The sequence below is a fragment of the Harpia harpyja genome, chromosome 10 (assembly GCF_026419915.1).
Source record: "Harpia harpyja isolate bHarHar1 chromosome 10, bHarHar1 primary haplotype, whole genome shotgun sequence".
NCBI lineage: Eukaryota > Metazoa > Chordata > Aves > Accipitriformes > Accipitridae > Harpia > Harpia harpyja.
Genome location: NC_068949.1, coordinates 25,694,147 through 25,700,146, shown reverse-complemented (window position 1 = coordinate 25,700,146; position 6,000 = coordinate 25,694,147). Strand labels below are relative to the sequence as shown.

Genomic DNA, 6,000 nt, shown 5'->3' with positions numbered 1-6,000 from the left:
TGAATGAATTCAGACTTTTTGGAGGCAAAGGGGCTTCTATTTAGCTTAAACCCAAAGAAAGCTGTTTTGAAGATGGAAGGAATAAAATAGAATGCCAAGAGAAACAGAGCTGGGAATAATGGAGGAACAATTAATGTGAAGAGCTTATTGAATAAGCCCAATAGAACTTTCTTTTGTTTTGCTAAGGTGTTTTTTTTTCTTCGCTTTCTTATGCCCAGCTCACAGTTGCCCTACAGCATCCCATGAGCCCCCTTTGCCCTGCTCTGAGCACAGCTACACCCTGCAATAATTAACCAGAATTTTTGAGATTGAGTAATATTAAAAAAACAAATTCCCTTCTTTCAGTTCTTTTTTCTTCCAGACAGACCCATCAAAATCTCATCCACACTGTTTATTGAGTCTGAAGAACTTTGCTGCTCATAAAAGACACACTCACTGCCTTAGACCATCAATCTCTGCTTTGGTGTACTGCTTCTCTCTGGATTGGCAGGGGGCTGAAAGTGACATCAGTCCAGAGGGCTTTAGATCTAATGCTCCTGTGTGCGTCAGGTAATCCAATTGAGTTCTTATATGTCGACGGACCCAGAGATTTATATTGAGCCACTTCCTAAAAGCTGACTCTTATTACCTGGCAGGTGAACTAACAAAAAAAAAAAAAAAGAAAAGAAAAAAAAAAGAAAAGAAAAGAAAAAAAAAGAAAAGAAAAGGAGGGAGTGTAAACAGCCTCAGCAGACATGACATTGCCCTCAACTTCAAACCAGGGGCTGCTAGGCTTGGCTTGCAAGCAAGAGAAGGAACCTTACTGTTTATTTGCTTAGCCACTTGCCAGACCACACGGCGCTTAGTTACGAGACATAAACAGAGCAGTAGAAAGAGAGAAAGGAAGAAAGAGAGAAAGAGAGAAGACAGAAGGAAAGAAAGAGAGAAAAAACCAAGAAAGAGAAGTTCAAGCAAGTACTGAATATTTTTAATGTGACACTTACAACTATGATGATCTAAACAATCAGTATTTGGCAAAAATATAGAAGATTTCAGACTATTCTGGATGCAGCATCTGTCCAACGTGTACAGGTAGGTTCTTACATATTTCTCTTAATCTCATTATCAATTAAATAAGTATTAAAGCATTCATCTTCTTGGCTTTGTACAGCAGTATCTAATATTTACCCTGGGTTTTTTTACATTAAAGCTCATTTCATTTCTCTCAAGTCATTAGCTAATCCTGATTAGAAGGCTGCCTTCTTCTGGAGTTAGAAACATTCACCTATGACAGAATTTCACACATAAAAATTCAGAGTACCTCAGCCTATTTATATTTTCTATTGAAGGCAAAGGAATAGAAGGCACTAAATTGCTACTGCTCTTATGGCAGGGATAAGTCTTCATTGGTATAACACCATTCACATGATTCTGGAAAACATGTTTAAGTACATTATTAATTCATGGATTTATACTGAGTACTATTATTTAGGAAACAGCACTGAACTCCAAACACCAGAAAGACGTGTCTCTAGTGATTACCACCTGGGACTAAAGACTCTCAATTAAGAAATTGGTTTCCTAATTTCTTCTCTACTGCTCTCTGCTGTGTTTTTAGGCAAGTCCCTGCATTACAGTTTGCAGTTTCTAAAATAAAAGCAGCCTTATTTTATGGAAGTTTTGGCATATGCTTTGTAAACATTAGTAATTTAGAAGTTTTTAGATGGAAATTCCAGAGGAATACAAATAATGGTAATTTACTATTTACATCTAAAGTGGATCACTGATGATAGCAAATCACATCATCCTCAGTGATGTGGTGAAAGAAGGCACTGAGAACTTCTCAGGTGATAGAGCCAGTCAGCATCAGAATCAAGATCAGAAGCTTTGGATATCTTGCTACTGCAAACAAAGGTATAACCGTGACACTTTCAGGACTCAAAAACTCTAGCTTTAGAGTACCTGTTTAACATATTAACAATAGGCAAACCACAGCAGCATTGACTACAGTAGGATTAGCTGCTTGAGAAGCTATGGAGAGGCTTTGGGAAGCCTGGACAGTATAGGCTAAAACTTCATTTTAATCTGGCACCTGAAGAAGCTAGAGTAAAGCCTGCTCTGGTGCTTTTACATGTGTTGTGGTGCTACCTTTTAACCTCAGCATCAGCACATCATTTGACTCTTGATTCCCAGCTCCTATGTCTGGAACGAGGCTGCCTCATTGCAGAGAATTACATAATGCCTAAAAAAGGAGATAAGCCAATCAAAATAAAAGAGAAATACTACTATGGTACTTGAGTTCTACTGTCCTACTATTTCTGGCACTGCAGCAGCAGACAGCATGTCTTTGAAGCTTCAATCTTTGAAGCACTGGAATGTAGATTATGTATTAGATGTATCAGATTCAGTTCTAGGCCAGCCGTCCGTTATGCTTTTTTGTAGAATGAGGTTTTAATGACAGTTACATGAGAAAAATAAAAGAATGGCAGTAGCTGTCTATCATAGATAGATATTCTATGAGGTCCTTGGATTTTGACATCAGCCAGGGTGGAGGTGATAGGGCATATAAGCTTAGCAAGAACAAACATAGCACCACTTTCTTTTGAATGCAGTTATCCAGTGAGATGTTTTTATACATTTCTACTGAAAGAACATATATTTGCAAACTGACTGCAGACTGTAATATTCTCCTCTGAAATTCACAGGTAGGTTCCCCTTGAAGTAAAGAGGAAATCGGAATTTAGCCCTGTAATTCTGATTCTGTAGGATGGTGTGTTCTTCTACATTTTCTTTTGGCATCAATAACATTTTGTGTCTTTGAGGAACAATGTCCATAGATCTTGTAATAAAGTCACACCTTTTAACAACCTTACCACTCAGTTCATGAAATTTGCTACAGAAAGGCACATAACCACACTGCTCAGGAATCAGATTTCAACTCTCTCCTTCAAAGATTGGACTTTTTAAAGACTGGCCCAACCCATGAGAAGTTTTTGATTTCCTAGCAATAAAATATGGCTCTCTTCAGCAATGAAATTTTATCCCGCTTGAGTTCTGAATACTTTGCAATAATCTGGTTAATTCTCCTATTGATTAAAGTGCATGTTTCTAGAAAGGAAATAAAATAATTTACATTAGAAGGTGGAAAAATACTGTATAATGAAGGCTGTATCATTACAGCTATAATTTCTCTGGCATAATCTTTCTAAGGAAAAGTCATGCTTTAGCAACAAGGCAACTCCCTTATTGACTTGTCAGTGTTTACAGATTTGGCTCTGCCTGTCTACTTTATTTGAACAGAATTTTTTAACATCATTTTAAGTGTTTATTGAAATTATAAACCCATAAATTTCCACCCCATACTTCAGGGGGTTGAATTTCATACTTAATGAGATTCATCTCTCTGGTATGAGGAATACAGTGTATTCTCTCCAAAATTATAATAAGTGTACAATGAGTCAGAGTACGAAATTTGTACATGGAATATATGTGAATAAATCAGGTTATGATTTAAATTAATTTTAAACTAGATCTTTCAGAAAATGCTCTTTTCAGTCTCTTCCAACTTTTCATGTAGCTAAAATTTATTGGTATTTTATGGACAAGCAGCACTGAAATATAGTAGGTTGTACTTAAGCAAAGTAATTAGTAATTATCCAGCTTTTTATCCAGTTATTATGCTTATATTTCCAGGTAAAAAAAATGTTGTCATGAATGATAGCATGTATCAAGAACTGATTTTAAAGGGTTACGGTAGTGGCCCTAAGATGCATTATATACACTAGAAGCTCAGAGTTTAATTTAGACATTTAAAAGTCTAAAGTACACGGTGTGGGCACCTAATCTCCCCAGATACTTTCCTTTTTCGTTTCTCTAAAATATTCATACAGTTATGATTAAGATATTATATTACATTTATTTTCAATACAGTTTGTTCTGTATTTCCCCTAAGATTATCAGTAACAGTCATTAGTTTGGTGATAGCAACAACATTCCCTTAATTCAATTTTAACTACATTTTAATATATTTTGAGAATTTACTGTTTGAGAATTTACTTGGGTTTTCAATTTTAAACGTTATAGATGAATAGTGCCTATAAAGCCAATATATTTAGGTGTCATTTCTTAGTAAATAATTTCTATACTATGTTTTTTATAAGCTTAATTTGTCTTATGGAAGAGTACTGTTCTTCAAAAATAAAATAAAACCTGAAGTATTAAACCAGAACTGTCATCAACACAACAGATGCAGTCAGACCCTATCCAAAGCTCACAATTACCAACTGATCATCTTCTTTCCTCTGTAGCTAATTTCATGTTACAGTTTTGTGGATTGTTATGAACCAGATGCAAAACAAAACAGGTTTAGGGTTCTCACTGACAGACAGTTTGGTCCCAGCTTTCAGTGCTTCTTCAGTATCGCCTAACTACCTAGTCCTATGATTTTTTTTTAAAGAAGCAAACAACATGCAGTGTTGAGCAACAAAAGATTGTGATCCTCATGTGAAAATTGTTCATTTAAGAATATTTAAGTGTAGACACTCTTCACTGAGGCAGAATTATTTCACTGATCCCAACCTGTCTATAGAGACTGAGAATCAGTTTAATACGCATGTACTATGCAATAATCTTGTGCCTCTATAAAAAGCAAGCCCTATCTTCCCATTTCAATTAAGAAATGATTCTGTACATCAAATATTTAATCTGTATCCATACTAGGATAATTTTCAATTTCAAAACATCTCTACATTCACATTTATAACTATATAATATTTAAGTGCATAAAGGAGATCAGTTAAGTATCTTCCTGGAGATACCGCCTGTAGAATGCAGAGAGGTGATTCTGGCCCTGGTTCAGGTTAATGCCAATTGCTGTCCCTGCCACCACGGCTCAGGGAAGTCAGAGGCAGTGACATTGATGCTAGCTGCATCTGTTCCTTCTCCACCTGTGACTACAGAAAGTGTTCTGCCTTCATCATGTCACATCAATGTACTGCTAGGCTTGGGACAGACTCTTTATAAATTCTGTAAATTTACTTTGGAATTATCACTGATGATTTCAAAACTGTACCTCAGTCCAAAAGTTAATATAGGCCCTATTTTTAATCCCCCTAATTTTGTATTCCAAGTTTGATTTTTTGCACAGCAAGTCCTGAGATACACTGCAAGAACTTTTCTTAGGGTATTTGGGATACTTGATATTAAAAAAGCATTTGTCTTGCCTTTAGTCAGATATAATTTGTGTTTTAATTTACTTCTAGTCTTCAGTGAATTTTTGGTCCCTTTTGATGAAGTTGCTGAACTTTTGTGTCAACATGATGTAAAGATACAAATTCATCCCTGGGCTACTCTTAAACATAAAGGACTTCAAAGCAACATGTCACTGTATGTTATTAATCATTGATGGGTGCAGTCACAGAGGAAAATCAAGAGATAGGATAGACTGATTTTATCTAGGTTGAAGTCCTCACCTTGGTGTGTTCAGAAATTACATTACTTGATATGTTAATTAACCCATTGTACAGCACCTCATGTCAAGTAAAAGGATGCTGACAAAACTGACATTTTTCCAGCTGCTTTTCATTCTAAAAGATCTTTAAGAATTAGCAAGTCTGTTTTGCTAATGTGTCTGCTATGGATCCCTTTTCAGCCCTTAAAATCAGTCTATTAGCCCTCCAACACCCTAGGAAAATGTCCCTTCAACTTCCTATCTTTCCTGGCACTTGATCAGCTTAGATTTGAAAACAGACTGCTCGACATCTTGCAGAATAGCACCTGAGGTCCTCTGGCTAAGTCCCTTCTTCCAAAAGAGGTTTTTTTTCCCCCACTTCATCTTGCTGCCACTGATACAAGAAGTTTTGCCTTTGGCTATACTTAAGCAGGATTGGGTACCCTTGGTTTTGGTCATTTATTTACAGGAGGTGCTTTTAGACTATCAGGCAGCACCTGAGGCCTAAAGGGGACTGTTAGACATAGCTAAGAAATTGGAGTATAACAGCTGAAAGGGATAGAAGGCTAAGA

General features: G+C 36.3%; 1 protein-coding gene across 6 annotated transcripts in view; it reads left to right on the top strand.

Moving 5' to 3' along the window:
* The first annotated feature begins 698 nt into the window (after positions 1-698).
* The window catches only part of FRMPD2 (FERM and PDZ domain containing 2), a 78,031-nt gene continuing 72,729 nt past the window's right edge, over positions 699-6,000 (top strand). For all 6 annotated transcript variants that reach the window (XM_052798972.1, XM_052798976.1, XM_052798975.1 and 3 more), the window contains exon 1: positions 699-1,071. The gene's annotated coding sequence lies outside the window, so the exon portion shown is untranslated. The remainder of the gene's footprint in view (positions 1,072-6,000) is intronic.